Below are 17,954 nucleotides of genomic sequence, written 5' to 3' on the forward strand. Positions count from 1 at the left end.
CTATGTAAATGAATGCCTGGATTAAATGGACATTTTGATAAATCCTTACCAGCTTTTGACCGTAATAAATGGGCACTTAGCTCTTCAAAATGCCCACTGCCAAGTATTTTTAAAGCCTTAAGTTACCTGAGTTGTAATTATGAAGCTGTTTCAGTAAAATCTCAGAGATGTCTAGTATGCAAGAAACTTGTTCTTAATTTCTTATATGTGTTATAGTTGATAGTGTTTAGACTATGAACACAAAATACTTGAGATCTAAAACTGAGTAGGTTGTTAAAGCAGTGCTTCTGTTACCAAGCAACATCTCCGTAAACAAGTCTAATATTCAGCTAGAATATAATTAAATGTAACTATCCTACAATTATCTGGATTCAGAATTCTCTAAATTCATGGGTTTAGCCTGTAGGTGGTTACAGTTAATACGCACCTTCTGTACTGAAGTTTGATTTCAAACTCATTTTGTGTGGAATTATTAGAATGTTTTGAATTTCAGTGTCATACAGGACTCTCCAGAGAGTTGCAAATGGATTTCAGTTACCCTTTGGCTATATAGGACAGTGTATGTCCTGTATTCTTTCTTTCAAATATTTTCTAATCAGATGAAGTGTGCAGGCTATATTCAGGAATTTTTCAAATAATAGAATAATACCAATTTAGGGTTACATAGCGCATTGGGAGATTAAAACAGTATCCACAAGTGTTTTTAAGCCTTGCTTGAGCCAATAACCTCACTTTTTCTCCACCCATTAAACCCTTATTGATATAATTTGTATGACTGTATGGCAAGTAGTTTTCAGAGCACTTTTTCATGATTTTTTTGAGTGCTATAACCTTTCAAGTATGTCAGAAAGGAAGTGAACATTTGAGACACTATGAGACTGAATGACTTCTTTGAAATCAAACTATTGGTAATGGGAATTGCAGCTTGAAGTTGCATGTCTTACTACATTGCAAAAATCTGTTGACTTCATCTTAGTTCCCTCCCCCTTTCTCTTTTCCATATGCTGATGTTGAAGTAATGAAATATTCAAGAGTTGGGCAAGACAAGCAGACAATAAAATCAAGAATGACTCGTATAAAATTCTTAATAATCAGAAGTCAGCATTTTGTCATGGGAAATTCTAATTCAAGAAGTTTAGAAGAAGGAAATCTTAACAGAAAGATTAGTTAATTGTCAGAATTCTTTGTGTGTTTTCTAGGTACTGTCTCTGCCTAAAGTAATTGAGTTTTATTTTAATTTTGTCATACATAATGTATTAAGTTCAGTAATTCTGTCAAATTGTCTAATCTGTGTGTACTTTTAGGGCATGTGTGTATGTATCTGTAAAAAATTTCCTGAAGTACTCTTTCCTACCAACTAAAGTTCACATTTCTTAACCTGAACTCTTCAAAATCTCCTCACTCTGCCATTTCATGTTCATGTTCTTTATAGAAAAACTGTTGTGTCCAGACTGATTTCCTCACTATCCTCTAAACCTACTATGTGCTTTCTCCCTTTCTTCCAAGTCTTTGAGTCATTCTGCCTACCTGACCTGATTTCTTCCCTTCTTTCCTAAAATCTGAATTGTACCTTTTCTATAAAGTTCAACTCCACCATAATCTCCGCAGGGGAGGAAAAGTTCTCTACTCTCTTAGAGTCTCTAGCTGGCCTAAGAGTTAAATTGACATAAAACTGATAAACAGAGAAAAGCGTACAAGTTTAAAAAATTGTTTACATGTACTTGGGGGCCTTCACAGGAGAATGAAGACTTGAAGTAACCAGAGCAGAAACCTTTTATACCTTTTAGATAAAGAAACAATAAATTTATGTAAAAAAGACAAAGGTTTTGTGTTGAGTAGTAAATTGTGGAGAAGTGACTAGGAAGATAAAGACTAGTTTAAGAAGGCTTGTTTGTACAGATTTCTCGGCTTTGATCCCCCATCTCTGGTGATAAGAATGTCTTCTGCACTCCTGGTACAGGTTGTTTTTTTTTTTTTTTCCTTCTGGGATTTTTATCTTCTGTTTTCAAGAAGAAAGAGGACGGGCGCCTGGGTGGCTCAGTTGGTTAAGCAACTGCCTTCGGCTCAGGTCATGATCCCGGAGTCCCGGGATTGAGTCCCGGCATCAGGCTCCCTGCTCAGCAGGGAGTCTGCTTCTCCCTCTGACCCTCCTCCCTCTCATGCTCTCTGTCTCTCATTCTCTCTCTCGCAAATAAATAAAATCTTAAAAAAAAAAAAATTTAAGAAGAAAAAGGAGGGTCAGAGTGCCCCTTTTTGCACCTGCTATTTCTTAAGTGCTTTTAACTCAATCAGTACACCAAAGTGGCATATTTTAGGGTAACATGTTCTGAACTCTTTCTTCTCTGAAATCCTGTAGGATGTTTTCATTAGCCATTCTCATCTGATACTTACACTTTATATTGCGATTTATCATTTCTGTATATGCCTCACCTTCCTAACTAGATTGTAAGCTCCTTAAGGGCAGGACACCAGATCTCAATGAGCTGTATCCTTAGTATCTTCCAAATAGAAGTTGCTGAATAAATGTTTCTTAGAGATGAGGAATGTGCATTTGTACTTTCCCCCCCTTCCATAGTGTAATAGAAGTAAAAGAAAATCTTTGAGTGAGAGAGAAAGGGCAACTGTGAACCATAAGAAAGGGAATTAAAGAGAGGGAATTCATTGGGATTGGAAGGAAAGATTCTATTCCTAGAAAGTGTGATATTTGAGAATTTCCCAAGACAATATCAACAGTGAGGACTCCCTCAGGAATGCTGGCATTACTCTCAAGTGGGTTTGGGGAGTTTGGTCAATTTCCTGGTTCTTCCTTAGTAGAATCTTAATTTTAAAAACACTTCCCCCAACTCTCTCCTCCCTCTACCTCCCTTGTATAATCCCTCTCTCCCTATCTCTCCATTTTACCCTGTTCCATTTTACTTTTTTCCTGGTCAAGACTTATTTATGAATTATGTCAGTACTTTTATTTGGCCCTCATAAAGTAGCTGTTATCTTAAGTTTTATAATTTTCCATTGGGGCTGCCTCTATGGGTCACGGAGAGATCACAGGCTGTATAGTCTAGCTAGTCTAGCTTTTTTTTTTTTTTTTTTTTAAGTTTAACTGAGATGTAATCCAGTAGTAAAGAAATTAAGAAAGCAGGAAGTGCCCAGTTTCTGTATATTGTAACTTTAAATTTCTTTTGCATTAAAATTCATAGAGTTGGGAGGAACCTAAACCTATCCATTTCCTTTTGGAAAGTGCCTATCACTCTCAAAATAGGTCTCTAAATAAATTCTGGGTAATTTTTGTAGTCTTACTGTAAATCCTGTATCTGATGCTTATGACAAGGAATTGTTTCATTTAAAGGTATAAGAAAGTAGAGTCTCAGTATTTTTATAAATCTTGGTTTGAGTCATTTGTTTTTTAGTAAGCTGCTATCCTAGCTTCTGAGTTGTTGCCCAGTAACACAATCGCAGGATAACGTAGCAACCACTGAAAATGTTAGCAATGGACTATAGGGATTTTCCTGCTAAGTTGAAGTGCTTATCTTTAGCATTCACATTCAATGTTTTTCTCATCTGAATCACATTTTGGTTTAAGGCAGACACTTGAGATAATTGTTAAACTTAAAGAGCATACAATATAATTACATATTTTTGGAGTGCTGACAAATTACAACTTGCACATTATTTTTCACAGACTGTTGTGATATATATTAAATTATATATGAAGGATATGTGAAAAGACTGGTTCAATTAAAGATTAGTCTATATTGGGCAGAAAAACTATTAAGTAATTAACATCTGAGTTCTCTATAACTGATACAGCTAGCAAGAGCTGGGATGGATGCATTTGAAATGGTTCTTCTCCAAATAATATTCTTATGTTACTTCTAGAGGTTCCTGGGAAGCTTAGATCAGTAAGCATGAACTAATAGGCATTATGATTTTGTGGGAAGCAAACTGTGATTCAGGAGACGAAGACTTGACTGAGTTAGTCACTTAACCTTTCTTGTCCTGTTTTCTCTTTTGAAAAAATAAATTGTTGAAGGTTTTTTTCAGAGGTTGTATGTTTACAATTTATTTTTCATTTATTTTTTAAAGGTTTATTTATTTTAGAGAGTGCAAGTGCATGTGGGGGAGGGGTGGCAGAGGGAGAGGGAGTCTTAAGTAGACTCCGTGCTGAGTGCAGAGCCCAACCTGGGGCTCAATCTCATGACCCTGAGATCACAACCTGAGCCAAAACCAAGAGTTGGACGCTTAACTGACTGCACCACCAAGGTGCCTTGTATGTTTATAATTAAAAGCACATTTTATTTCTCCTGTTCATTGGTTTAGCCAATTTTTGAGTGCCTGTCATGGGCCTTGCACTATACTAGATATTGGGAAAATTGTGAATAAGACATAGTGCCACGTCTCAAGCAGTGCCTGGTGGGAGGAAATGAATGGTTATTTATAGTTTATATATAGTTACTTGTAATATAAATTGAAAGTGCTATAAAGATAAATGAGGGTGTGTTTTGGTGGCATGTCAGAAGGACACCTGACCTAGAACTGCTGAGAGAATACATTATAATTAAGGAAATGCCAGATTAGAATTATGTAAGTGTAATCTGAGAGTATACAGAGAAGTATTAAACCTAGCCTGGAGGGAGTTGATGAATCAAGTAAAACTGGGGAGAAGTTTCTCTGAATTGGAAAGAGAGTCAGAAATAGTGGTAGTTCAGATCCTGGCTGTAGATGGGATTCCTAGTGAGAGTGTATGGAATCAGAAGAGGGCTTGTGAACATCAGCACGTAATGGGTAGGTGGAGAAAGAGAGTACCGAGGTAAACCAGAGAAGGGTAGAATCTTGGAAGCCAAGGGAGGAATGCTTACCACATTTAGTTTTTGATTAAATGGAAATTGTTTGTCAAGAAACATTGTGTAGCACTATAAATGTAAACCCATCTATACAAAGATACTCTACAAAGATCTGAAGTTGCAAATGGAGATAGGTCAAGTCTCGTAACAGAAAGAGTCTATGGTTGACCCTTGAGCAACATGGGGGATGGGGGCTCCCAAAACTCTACTTGTAATTTTAATTTGCATTTCCCTAAATATAAATGATGTTGCATTTTCCTTGTACTTATTAGCCTTTTATAAGTCATCTTTGGTGGAATTCTGTTCAAATCTTTTGCCCATTTTTTTTTTAGCTGGGTTTGTCTTATTATTGAGTTGTAAAAGTTCTTTATATATTCTGGGTTAAAGTCTTTTATTAGAGACATATTTACGAAGATTTTTTTTCACCAGTCTTTGGCTTACTTTTTCTTAAACTTGTGTCTTTGAAGTACAAAGGTTTTTGATGAAGTCTAGTTTATAATTTTCCTTTTATGGTTTATGATTTTGATGATGTGTTTAAGAACTTTTGGCCTGATCCAAGATCACAAGGATTTTCTCCTCTGTTTACCTTTAGCTCCTTCATTTAGATCTAGGATCCATATTGAATTAACTTTTGTGTATGGTCTAAGTTTTTAAATTTTTTTTAAAGATTGTATTTATTTGAAAGGGAGAGCAAGCGTGCGTGCATGCGCACGAGAGGGGGAAGGGGCAGAGGGAGAGGGAGAGGAAGAAGTAGATTACTTGCTGAGCAGGGGGCCCTACCTGGGGCTGGATCCCAGGACCCCGGGATCTTGACCTGAGCCGAAGGCAGACGCTTAACCCACTGAGCCACCCAAGCCCCCCAAAGTTTTTAAATTTTTTTTGATGCCAAGTGGACGCCAAGTTGCCCTAGCACTATTTGTTAAAAAGGCTGTTCTTTTTCCCTTGAATTATATTGGCACCTTTGTAAAAAATCAGTTGCTTTTATAACATAAGGGTTTGTTTCTAGAGTCTCAATCCTGTTCTATTCATCTATATTCGTATCTTTACTCCAGTACCACACTGCCTTGATAACCATAGTGTTATGGTAAGTTTCAAAATGGGTAGTATAGGGGTGCCTGGCTGGCTCAGTGGAGCATGTGACTCTTGATCTTGGGGTTGTGAGTTCGAGCTCCGCATTTACTCAAGAAAAATAAATACAAATAAAAATTCAAAGAAAAAAATAAAATGGGTAGTGTAAATCTTTCCAACTTTTTCAAAAGTGATCCTAGATTCTTTCCATTTACATGTAAAATTTAGGACCCACTTGTCAATTTCTACAAAAAACATTTGTTGTGATTTGATAAGATTTGCATTGAATCCAAGATCAGTGTGGGAAAAATTGCTAACTTAAGAGTCTTCTAATCCATGAATATATGATGTCTCTATTTAGATTTTTAATTTCTCTCAACAGTGTTTTTTTAGTTTTCAATATATAATTCTTGCAGTTTCATTAAATTTATTCTGAAGAATTCGGAATTTTTGATATTGGGAGTAGAATGTTCGTAATTTGATTTTTAGATTATTGTATAGAAATGCAGTTAATTTTTTAACAGAGTGCTTGGTGGGGTGGGGAGGATGGTGGGGGGAGGGGGGAGGGAGAGAGACTCTTAAGCAGCCTCCACACCCAGTGCAGAGCCCAAGGCAGGGCTCAATTTCAGGACCCCGAGATCATGACCTGAGCCAAAATCAAGAGTTGGTCACTAAACTGACCGAGCCCCCTAGGTGCCCCACAGTTGATTTTTTAATATTGTTTCTACGTATATGATCATGTCTGATAAGATCAGATCATTCCAATCTGAATGTTAATATATTCTGTTACTCATTTTTGCTTTGTTGTATGAGCGAGATCCTTCAGTAAGATGTTGAATAAGCATTGAGAGTGTATTGCATTGCTCCTGGTCTTCAGGGGAAATTATGTAGATTTTCACTATTAAGTGTAATGTTAGCTGTAGGTTTTCTGTAGATGCCCTTTATTAGATTGAGGAAATTCCATTTTGTCCTAGTTTGTTGAGTTTTTAATCATGAATGGGTGTTGGATTTTGTCAGATTCCTCCCCCCCCCATCCAATGAGATTATCATAATGGATTTTGTCCTTTATTAATATGGTATATGACATTAAATGATTTTCACAGGTTAACCCTGTATTCATTCCTGGGATAAGTTTCACTTAGTCATGCTGTATAATCATATATGTTGCTAAATTTGGTTTTCTTAGATTCTGTTAAGGAATTTCATGTTTATGTTCATGAGGAATTGGTTTCTTGTGGTGCCTTTGTCCAACTTTGGTATCAGAGCAACATTGGCCTCATTGAAGGAGTTACATGGTGTTTCCCGCTCTCTTTCTTCTGAAATAGTTTCCTAAGAATTGCTATTACTTCTTTAACTATTTGATAGCATTCACCAATGGAGTGGTGTGGGCCTGGACTTTTCTTTGTGGGAAGATTTTTAATTACTAATTCAGTTTCCTCATTTGTTACAGTTCTATTTGGATTTTCTATTTCTTTTTGAGTTTTGATAACTTGTATGCTTTTAGAGTTAGTCCATTTCATGTTAACTGTCTAATTTGTTGATAAAAAATTCATATTTTAAAAACTTTTAAATTACTGTAAGTTTGGTAATGATCTCTCTTTCATTCTTTATTTTGGTGATTTGTATCTTTTCTGTTTTATGGTAAATTTAGCCTAAGTGTGTCAATTTTGTTGATCTTTTTAAAGAACCAAATTTTGGGGCACCTGAGAGGTACAGTTGGTTGAGCGTCCAACTCTTGGTTTCTCTCTCTCTTTTTTAAAAGATTTATTTATTTGAGAGAGAGCACGAGCAGGGGGAGGAGGGGGAGGGAGAAGCAATCTCCCCACTGAGCAGGGAGCCCGATGTGGGACTCGATCCCAGGACCTTGGGATCATGACCTGAACCGAAGGCAGATGCTTAACTGACTGAGCCACCCAGGTGCCCCTACGATTATGTTGTTCTTGATGTCTGCTGGTTTTATTTATTTTTTTAAACCTGGCTTCCTGGGTCTGCATACCTTAGTGTTCAACCAAGGATTGGTCAGAAGTTGAGTTCAGACAGTTTGAACTAATACAGTTAATGCTTAATACTAATATGGCTAATACCGCTGAAGGATCTATATGAGGGTAAGAGAGTGCATTCAGACACAGATCATTTTCAAGTTTGCCCTGGCTTTTACTTTGCACCAGCCACTTTTGCCATGTGAATAGCTTTGTTGGCCAAGGATGTGTGAGTGGCATGGACCAGCTTCAGTCTCCAGTGACAGTCTTAGTTTAACCTGAACTAGTAAATAGTTTACCCCCCCCCCCCACCAGGTTGTCTCAACTTCCAGAACTCCTATAAAATCCCCAGCTAGTCTGCCAGTTTGTTGCTTGCCACAGAGAGTCCTGCAGCCTTAGGCTAAAGGTGCCACTGGGTCTCACTGTTAGGTTATCACAGAAATCTCCACTTTAACTGATGGTGCATCAAATCAGTAGATTACCCTCAAATAGTGGTGGTGAACCTGCACTTCACAGTTTGCCTTACTCTTGTTAAACTCCTACACTGACAGAGGTGGGGGGATATGGGAGTAGCCAAAGGTAGACTCATGTTCTTCTTACCCAGTTGTTTTCATGAATAAACACTTTTCAGTTTGCTGAATGCCTTTGATTGAATTCCAGATTACTGAAATGGTGTTGTTTGGCTCTTTCGTGAAGAGGATTTATCAATCTCATTCTCTCATGCTGGAAGTAAGAGGTCTGGTTTTTTTTTTTTTTTTTTTTTTAAAGATTTATTTATTCTTGAGAAAGAAGTGAGAGAGAGTGAGCAAATGGGAGTGGGGGAGGGGCAGAGGGAGAGAGGCGGGGAGAGAGAATCTCAAGCAGACTCTCTGCTGAGCACAGAGCCCCAGCCGGACTCAGGTCTTGAGACCATGGCCTGAGCCAAAATCACACGTGGGACACTTAACTGACTGAACTACCCAGGTGCTCCAGGAGGTGGGTTTTCATGATTCTGTGTGGAACTCTTCTCTCAGGAGGATGAAACTTGATCTATAGTTTTTTTTTTTTTTTAGATGTTTATTTATTTGAGAGAGAAAGAGCATGAATGGGGGGAGGGGCAAAGGGAGAGGAAGAAACAGACTCCCTGCTAAGCAGGAAGCCTGCCATGGGGCTTGATCCCAGGACCTGGAGATCATGACCCGAGCCAAAGGTAGGCATTCAACTAACTGAGCCACCCAGGCACCGCAACCCATACTTCTTTTATATCACTCATAATCCTTTGCACAATATTAGGCATTTATTAGTTACTCCAAATGTGCTTGTTGACTTAAATTCCATAGTTTTCCTCAAGCATCAAATTATAAAGCATTTGGGGTTGTGGAATCCCAAGACCTATGCAATTTCTTGGTTTTCCTGTCCTTTTGATAAGTGGGAGAAACTGCTTAATATTCATTCAGCAAGTGTTTATTGACTACCTGCCATGTTCCAGCTATTATGTAAGGTTTTGGGGGTATTAAGATGACTAAGACATAATCTTTGCTCTCAAGGAGGGTTTAGCCTAGTGCAGGAGATTGGAATACAAATAGCTGATTAGAATATGGTGAAGTAAATAAATTGATATGGATAAATACATGGCATTATGGAAGAGCTCACAATGACTGTTAACTCGGAATGCATTAGAGGAAAAGAAAAAGGGAAACATCTAGAAGGACTTTGAGAAGGAAGTAGTGACTGATTTGAATATAAAAATGAGTGAAAGTTGAGATTAGATTGCATTCTATGCAGAGGGGTCAACATGAGGTAAGCAAATGTGTTGTGAGTTCAGTGACCTATAAGCAATTTAGTTTGGTTAGCGTATAAGTACATATCATAGAGTTGTGGGAGATGAGAATGGAAGGGTAAAGAGGGCCTAGATTGTGAAAGGTTTTGTATACTATGTTAATAAGCTTTAATTAACCTTTATTGACCAATTTTGCAAAACTGTTGAGTGGGATGTACTTCAGGATTCTGTCAAACTTTGACTGTTGTTTACCTACATCTTCAACTATTTTAAAAGTCACAATAAAAGATAAATATATCCGAATGTGCTGTAAACTGTTTAAAAACATCAGAGACCTCCAGCATAGTAACTGAAATGGAAATAAAGATCTGATATGTCTTTAATATAAAATATTCTGAATTAAAATTTTTATTTTTAATATACATTAATAAAATGACACAGTCTGTTCTAAATATTGGAGTTCTATAAGATTTAATTTGAAAAAGATCATTTGCTAAAAGTTTTATTTTATTTTTTTGAGATTCTTTATTTTTATTTATTTGCCAGAGAGAGAGGCAGGCAGAGGGAGAAGCAGGCTCCCCGCTGAGCAAGGAGCCCAATGCTGGACTCTCCCAGGAGCCTGGGATTATGACCTAAGCTGAAGGCAGATGCTTAAACAACTGAGCCACCTAGGCACATCCCTGAATACTGCTGTTTTAGATAGAAGAGAGTTACATTGATAAGAGGCTTTTTTTTTTTTTTAAAGATTTTATTTATTTATTTGCGAGAGAGAGAATGAGAGACAGAGAGCATGAGAGGGAGGAGGGTCAGAGGGAGAAGCAGACTCCCTGCTGAGCAGGGAGCCTGATGCGGGACTCGATCCCGGGACTCCAGGATCATGACCTGAGCCGAAGGCAGTCGCTTAACCAACTGAGCCACCCAGGCGCCCGATAAGAGGCTTTTTTAAGTGATGTCATAGATGGTAATTCTGTAGAGTAAGGTTGGACAACAACCAGTTGTTTTTGTTGAATATATTTTTGAGTATTGTGTAAACTTGCATGGAAAGGAATGGAATTTGAGGACTTCTGGGTTATTTCTTGAAGTGGAGGCTTTAACTTCAAGTCTCATTTTCTTTTATATTTGGTCACTGTTTTCTGATGTGCAAAGGACAGAAGGAAGCCTTTTTACCTCCTCCTTTGGTCTTCAAGTGGATTTGACATTTTCCCTCTGGTTATAAATATAGTGTATGTTTGTTGTAAAATAAGAAATGTGCAGGAAACATGCAAACAAATAAAAAAATCACACCTATTGTCCGTCCACACATAAAATCTTAATATTTTAGTGCTTATCTTTTTTGTGGTTTTTTTTTTCCTATGCATATATAGGCATGTAAATAGGCATTTTACAAAATAAGGATTATATAACAGTATTTTGTAGTCTGTGTTTTCTACTTCTGATGATTTGTTTGTTTTATAGGCTTCATGCCCAGCATAGAGCCCAGGATGGGGCTTGAACTCATGACCCTGAGATCAAGATCTGAGCTGAAGTCAAGAGTTGGATACTTAACTGACTGAGCCACTTAGGCACCCCTGCATTTTCTACTTCTGTAACAAACATTTCCTGATGTTATTAAATACTCTTCCATAACCTTTTTTTTTAAAGAAAAACTTAACTGTGACATTTGAACCTAGAATTCACTTTCAGGAAAGTTTTTTTTCCTATAGTTTACAATGTTTATTTTTGAAAACAGCTTTATTGAATGTAATTGGTAATTAACAAATTGTACATTTTTAAAATTAAGTTTTGTTTTATGTGTACACTATGAAACTATCACCACAGTCAAGATATTAAATATATCTATCACCCCCAAAGTTTTTTTAAAGATTTTATTTATTTATTTGACAGAGACACAGTGAGAGAGGGAACACAAGCAGGGGAGTGGGAGAGGGAGAAGCAGGCTTCCCCCCGAGCAGGGAGCCCGATGCGGGGCTCGGTCCCAGGACCCTGGGATCGTGACCCGAGCTGAAGGCAGACACTTAACGACTGAGCCACCCAGGCGCCCCACCCCCAGAAGTTTTCTTATGCCCCTTTGTGATCTTTCCCTTTTGCTCCTGCCCTCTCCAGCTGCTCACTCTTTTCCATTTTCAGGCAACCATTCATCTGCTTTCTGGCATTTTGATTGGTTTGCATTTTATATAAATAAAATCATGTAACATGTACTCTTTTTTTGTTTAGATTTTTTTCACGAAGCATAATTATCTTGAGATTCATTCATGGTGAGGAATTCATGTTTATTGAATAGTTTTCCATTTTATGGCTATATCTCAATTTGTTTATCCACTCACTTTTTTTCAACTTTAAAATTTTTTTTACTTAAATTCAATTAACAAATAATATATTATTGATTTCGGAGGTACAGGTCTGTGATTCATCGGTTTTATATAATCATAGTGCTCATTACATCACATGCCCTCCTAATGTCCATCACTCAATTCCGCCATCCTTCCACCCACCTTCCCTTCCAGCAACGCTCAGTTTGTTTCCTATGATTAAGAGTCCCTTATGGTTTATCTCCCTCTCTGGTTTTGTCTTGATTTATTTTTTTCTCCCTTACCGTATGATCCTCTGTTTTGTTTCTTAAATTACACATATGAGGGAGATCATATGATAATTGTCTTTCTCTGATTGACTTATTTCACTTAGCATAATACCCTGTAGTTCCAGCCCTGTCATTGCAAATGGCAAGATTTCAATTTTTGATGGCTGAGTAATACTCCGTTTCTTTATCCATTCTTTATCCACTCATCTGTCGATGGACATCTAGGCTCTTTCCATAGTTTGGCTATTGTGAACATTGCTGCTATAAACATTGGGGTGCAGGTGCCCCTTCGGATCACCACATTTGTATCTTTGGGGTAAATACCCAGTAGTGCAATTGCTGGGTCATAGGGTAGCTCTATTTTCAACTTTTTGAGGAACCTCCATACTGTTTTCCAGAGTGGCTGCACCAGCTTGAATTCCCACCAACAGTATAGGAGGGTTCCCCTTTCTCCACATCCTTGCCAACATCTGTCGTTTCCTGACTTGTTCATTTTAGCCATTCTGACTGGTGTGAGGTGGTATCTCATTGTAATTTTGATTTGTATTTCCCTGATGCCAAGGGATGTGGAGCATTTTTTCATGTGTCTGTTGGCCATCTGTATGTCTTCTTTGAAGAAATGTCTGTTCATGTCTTCTGCCCATTTCTTGATTGGATTATTTGTTCTTTGGGTGTTAAGTTTGTTAAGTTCTTTATAGATTTTGGATACTAGCGCTTTATCTGATATGTCATTTGCAGATACCTTCTCCCATTCTGTCAGTTGCCTTTTGGTTTTTGTCGATTGTTTCCTTTGCTGTGCAAAGGCTTTTTGTCTTGATGAAGTCCCAATAGTTCATTTTTGCCCTTGCTTCCCTTGCCTCTGGAGGCGTGTCTCACAAGAAGTTGCTGCAGCCAAGGTCGAAGAGCTTGCTGCCTGTGTTCTCCTCTAGGATTTTGATAGATTCCTGTCTCATATTTAGGTCTTTCATCCATTTTGAGTCTGTTTTTATGTATGGTGTAAGAAAGTGGTCCAGTTTCATTCTTCTGCATGTGGCTATCCCATTTCCCCAACACCATTTGTTGAAGAGACTGCTTTTCCCCCCCCCCCCCCTTGGATATTCTTTCCTTCTTTTTTCTAGATTAGTTGACCATAGAATGGAGGGTCCATTTCTGGGCTCTCTATTCTGTTCCATTGATCTGTGAGTCTGTTTTTGTGCCAGTACCATACTGTCTTGCTGATGACAGCTTTGTAATATAGCTTGAAGTCCGGCATTGTGATGCCACCAGCTTTGGTTTTCTTTTTCAACATTCCTCTGGCTATTTGGGGTCTTTTCTGGTTCCATACAAATTTTAGGATTATTAGTTCCAGCTCTGTGAATAAAGTTGATGGTATTTTGATAGGGATTGCATTGAATGTGTAGATTGCTCTAGGTAGCATAGACATTTTAACAATATTTATCCTTCCAATCCATGAGCATGGAACATTTTTCCATTTCTTTTTGTCTTCCTCAATTTCTTTCATAAGTGTTCTGTAGTTTTCTGAGTACAGATCCTTTGCCTCTTTGGTTAGGTTTATTCCTAGGTATCTTTTGGTTTTGGGTGCAATTATAAATGGGATTAACTCCTCAATTTCTCTTCTGTCTCATTGTTAGTATATAGGAAAGCTACTGATTTCTGTGCATTGATTTTATATCCTGCCACTTTGCTGAATTCCTGTATGAGTTCTAGCAATTTTGGGGTGGTCTTTGGGTTTTCACATAGAGTATCATGTCATCTGCAAAGAGTGAGAGTTTGACTTCTTCTTTGCCAAATCTGATGCCTCTTACGTCTTTTTGTTGTCTGATTGCTGAGGCTAGGACTTCTAGTACTATGTTGAACAGCAGTGGTGAGAGTGGACATCCCTGTCGTGTTCCTGACCATAGGGGAAAAGGTCTCAGTTTTTCCCCATTGAGAATGATATTTGTTGTGGGCTTTTCATATATGGCTTTTATGATATTGAAGTATGTTCCCTCTGTCCCTACACTGTAACGAGTTTTAATGAAGAAAGGATGCTGTACTTTGTCAAATGCTTTTTCTGCATCTGTTGAGAAGATCATATGGTTCTTGTCCTTTTATTTATGTAATTTATCACATTGATTTGTGGATGTTGAGCCAGCCTTGCAGCCCAGGAATAAATCCCACTTGGTCGTGGTGAATAATCCTTATAATGTAATGTTGGATCCTATTGGCTAGTATTTTGGTGAGAATTTTTGCATCCATGTTCATCAGGGATATTGGTCTGTAATTCTCCTTTTTTGGTGGGGTCTTTGTCTGGTTTTGGGATCAGGGTAATGCTGACCTCATAGAAAGAGTTTGGAAGTTTTCCTTCCATTTCTGTTTTTTGAAACTGCTTCAGAAGAATAGGTATGAATTCTTTAAATGTTCGGTAGAATTCCCCTGGGAAGCCATCTGGCCCTGGGTTCTTGTTCATTGGGAGAATTTTGATTACTGCTTCATTTTCCTTGCTGGTTATGGGTCTGTTCAGATTTTTTATTTCTTCCTGGTTCAGTTTTGGTAGTTTATACATCTCTAGGAATGCAACCATTTCTTCCAGATTGCCTAATTTGTTGGCATATAGTTGCTCATAATATGTTCTTATAATTGTATTTCTTTGGTGTTGGTTGTGATCTTTCATTCATGATCTTATTTATTTGGGTCCTTTGTCTTTTTGATAAGTTTGGCCAGGGGTTTATCAATCTTATTAATTCTTTCAAAGAACCAGCTCCTAGTTCTGTTGATCTGTTCTACTGTTCTTTTGGTTTCTATTTAATTGATTTCTGCTCTAATCTTTATTACTTCTCTTCTCTTGGTGGGTTTAGGCTTTATTTGTGGTTCTTTCTCCAGCTCCTTTAGGTGTAAGATTAGGTTGTGTATTTGAAACCTTTCTTGTTTCTTGAGAAAGGCTTGTATTGCTATATGCTTCCCTCTTAGGACCGCCTTTGCTGCATCCCAAAGATTTTGAATAGTTGTGTTTTCATTTTCACTTGTTTCCATGAATTTTTAAAATTCTTCTTTAATTTTCTGGTTGACCCATTCATTCTTTAGTAGGATGCTCTTTAGCCTCCATGCATTTGGGTTCTTTTCAACTTTCCTCTTGTGATTGAGTTCCAGTTTCAAAGCATTGTGGTCTGCAAATATGCAGGGAATGATCCCAGTCTTTTTGTACCAGTTGAGACCTGAGTTGTGATGCAGGATGTGATCTATTCTGGACAGTGTTCCACGTGCACTCGAGAAGAATGTGTATTCTGTTGCTTTAGGATGGAATGCTCTGAATATATCTATGAAGTCCATATGGTCCAGTGTGTTGTTCAAAGCCCTTATTTCCTTGTTGATCTTTTGCTTAGATGATCTGTCCATTGCAGTGAGGGAGGTGTTAAGCCCCCACTGTTACTGTATTATTATCAGTGTGTTTCTTTGATTTTGTTGTTAATTGGCTTAGAAGTATTTGGCTGCTCCCATGTTAGGGCCATAAATATTTACAACTGTTAAATCTTCTTGTTGGATAGACCCTTTAAGTATGATATAGTGTCCTTCCTCATCTCTTATTACAGTCTTTGGTTTAAAATCTAATTTGTCTCATATAAGGATTGTCACCCCAGCTTTCTTTTGATGTCTGTTAGCATGATAAATTGTTTTCCACCCCCTCACTTTAAATCTGGAGGTGTCTTTGGGTCTAAAATGAGTCTCTTGCAGACAGCATATCAATGGGTCTTGCTTTTTTATCCCATCTGATACCCTGTGTCTTTTGATTGGGGCATTTAGCCCATTTATATTCAGAGTAACTATCCAGAGATACGACTTTAATGCCATTGTATTACCTGTAAAGTGAGTGTTACTTTATACGGTCTCTGTTCCTTTCTGGTCTGTGTTACTTTTGGGCTCTCTCTTTGCTTAGAGGATCCTTTTTAATATTTCTTGTAGGACTGGTATGGTGATCACAAATTCTTTAAGTTTATGTTTGTCCTGGGAGCTTTTTAATCCCTCCTATTTTGAATGATATCCTAGCTAGATAAAGTATTCTTGGCTGCATATTTTTCCCATTTAGCACCCTGAATATATCATGCCAGTCCTTTCTGGCCTGCCAGGTCTCTGTGGATAGGTCTGCTGCCAATCTAATGTTTCTATCCTTGTAGTTTACCAACCTCTTGTCCCGAGCTGCGTTTAGGATTTTCTCTTTGTCTCTGAGATTTGTGAGTTTCACTATTATATGTCTGGGTGTTGATCTGTTTTTAATGATTTTGAGCGGGATTCTCTGTGCCTCCTGGACTTTGATGCCTGTTCCCTTTAACAGATTAGGGAAGTTCTCCACTATAATTTGCTCCAATATACTTTCTGCCCCCCTCTCTCTTTCCTCTTCTTCTGGGATCCCAATTATTCTAATACTCTTTCGCTTTATGGTATCACTTATCTCTTAAGTTCTCCCCTCATGATCCAGTAGTTGTTTATCTCTTTTTTTCTCTGCTTCTTTATTCTCTATCATTTGGTCTTCTGTATCAATAATTCTCTCTTCTGCCTCATTTATTCTAGCAGTTAGAATCTACATTTTTGATTGCATCTCATTAATAGCCTTTTTGATTTTGACTTGGTTAGATTTTAGTTCTTATATTTCTCCAGAAAGGGATTCTCTAGTGTCTTCTATGCTTTTTTCCAAGCCCAGCTATTATCTTTATAATCATTATTCTGAACTCTAGTTCTGACATCTTACTTATGCCCATACTGATTAGGTCCCTGGCAGTCAGTATTGCCTCTTGTTCTCTCTCTCTTTTATTTTTTCCATTTACTTGACAGAGAGCACAAGCAGGGGGGAGCTGCAGGCAGAGGGAGAGGGTGAGGGAGTAGCAGGCTCCCCGTTGAGCAAGGAGCCCGATGTGGGGCTTCATCCCAGGACCCTGGGATCATAACCTCAGCTGAAGGCAGATGCTTAACTGACTGAGCCACCCAGGTACCCCTTTTGTTCTTTTTTGATGTGAGTTTTCCTGTCTTGTCCTTCTGTCCAGAAAATAGATGAACGAGAGAATGAAATAAATACTAAAATGGCAACTACTCCAGAGAAATACACACTAAACAAATCAGATGAGACCCAGTGGCGGGGGGGGGGGGGGGGGGGGGGAAGAGAATATAATCAGAAAGATGAGCAGAATAGAGTAATACACTGGGCTCTGTGTGTATTTTGGTGTGTTTTTTTAGAAAACTAGATCCCAAAATTGTAGAGAAAGAAAAACTTAAGAACAAAAATAAAATTACATACAATGAAAGGATAGAATGTAACTCTAAAAATGGAAATTAAAAGACAAAAAACAATAGAGGAAAAAAAGCCCAACAACAAAAGAAAAAGAAGGGATATAAACAGGTGAAGAGAACAGAGCAATACACTATCTCTTGAATATAATTTGGTCAGTTTGCTAGAAGAAACTACATCTCAAAATTGTAAAGAAGGAAAAACTTATATATACAAAAATTAAATACATTGAAAGGATATAATATAAAGATGAAAAATAAAAAAGACCAACAAAAAAAGAAAACCAAAAAAAAAAAAAGACAAAAAGAAAAACAGAACAACAAAAAAGTGAGTATGATCGGACAGGTGAGTAGAACAGAACCATACACTAGATGTTGGACATATTTGGTCTGTTTGAAGAAACTGCATCCCAAAATTGTAAAGAAAGGAAAACTTATAGATTAAATACAATGAAGGGATAGAGTGTAAGTGTAAA

General features: G+C 37.7%; 1 protein-coding gene across 4 annotated transcripts in view; it reads left to right on the plus strand.

The window, feature by feature from the left end:
- CEP83 (centrosomal protein 83) overlaps positions 1-17,954 on the plus strand; it is a 132,606-nt gene that overhangs the window by 509 nt on the left and 114,143 nt on the right. The gene's annotated exons all lie outside the window — the stretch shown is intronic.

Source organism: Neomonachus schauinslandi, chromosome 5 (assembly GCF_002201575.2).
Source record: "Neomonachus schauinslandi chromosome 5, ASM220157v2, whole genome shotgun sequence".
In the NCBI taxonomy this organism is placed as follows: domain Eukaryota; kingdom Metazoa; phylum Chordata; class Mammalia; order Carnivora; family Phocidae; genus Neomonachus; species Neomonachus schauinslandi.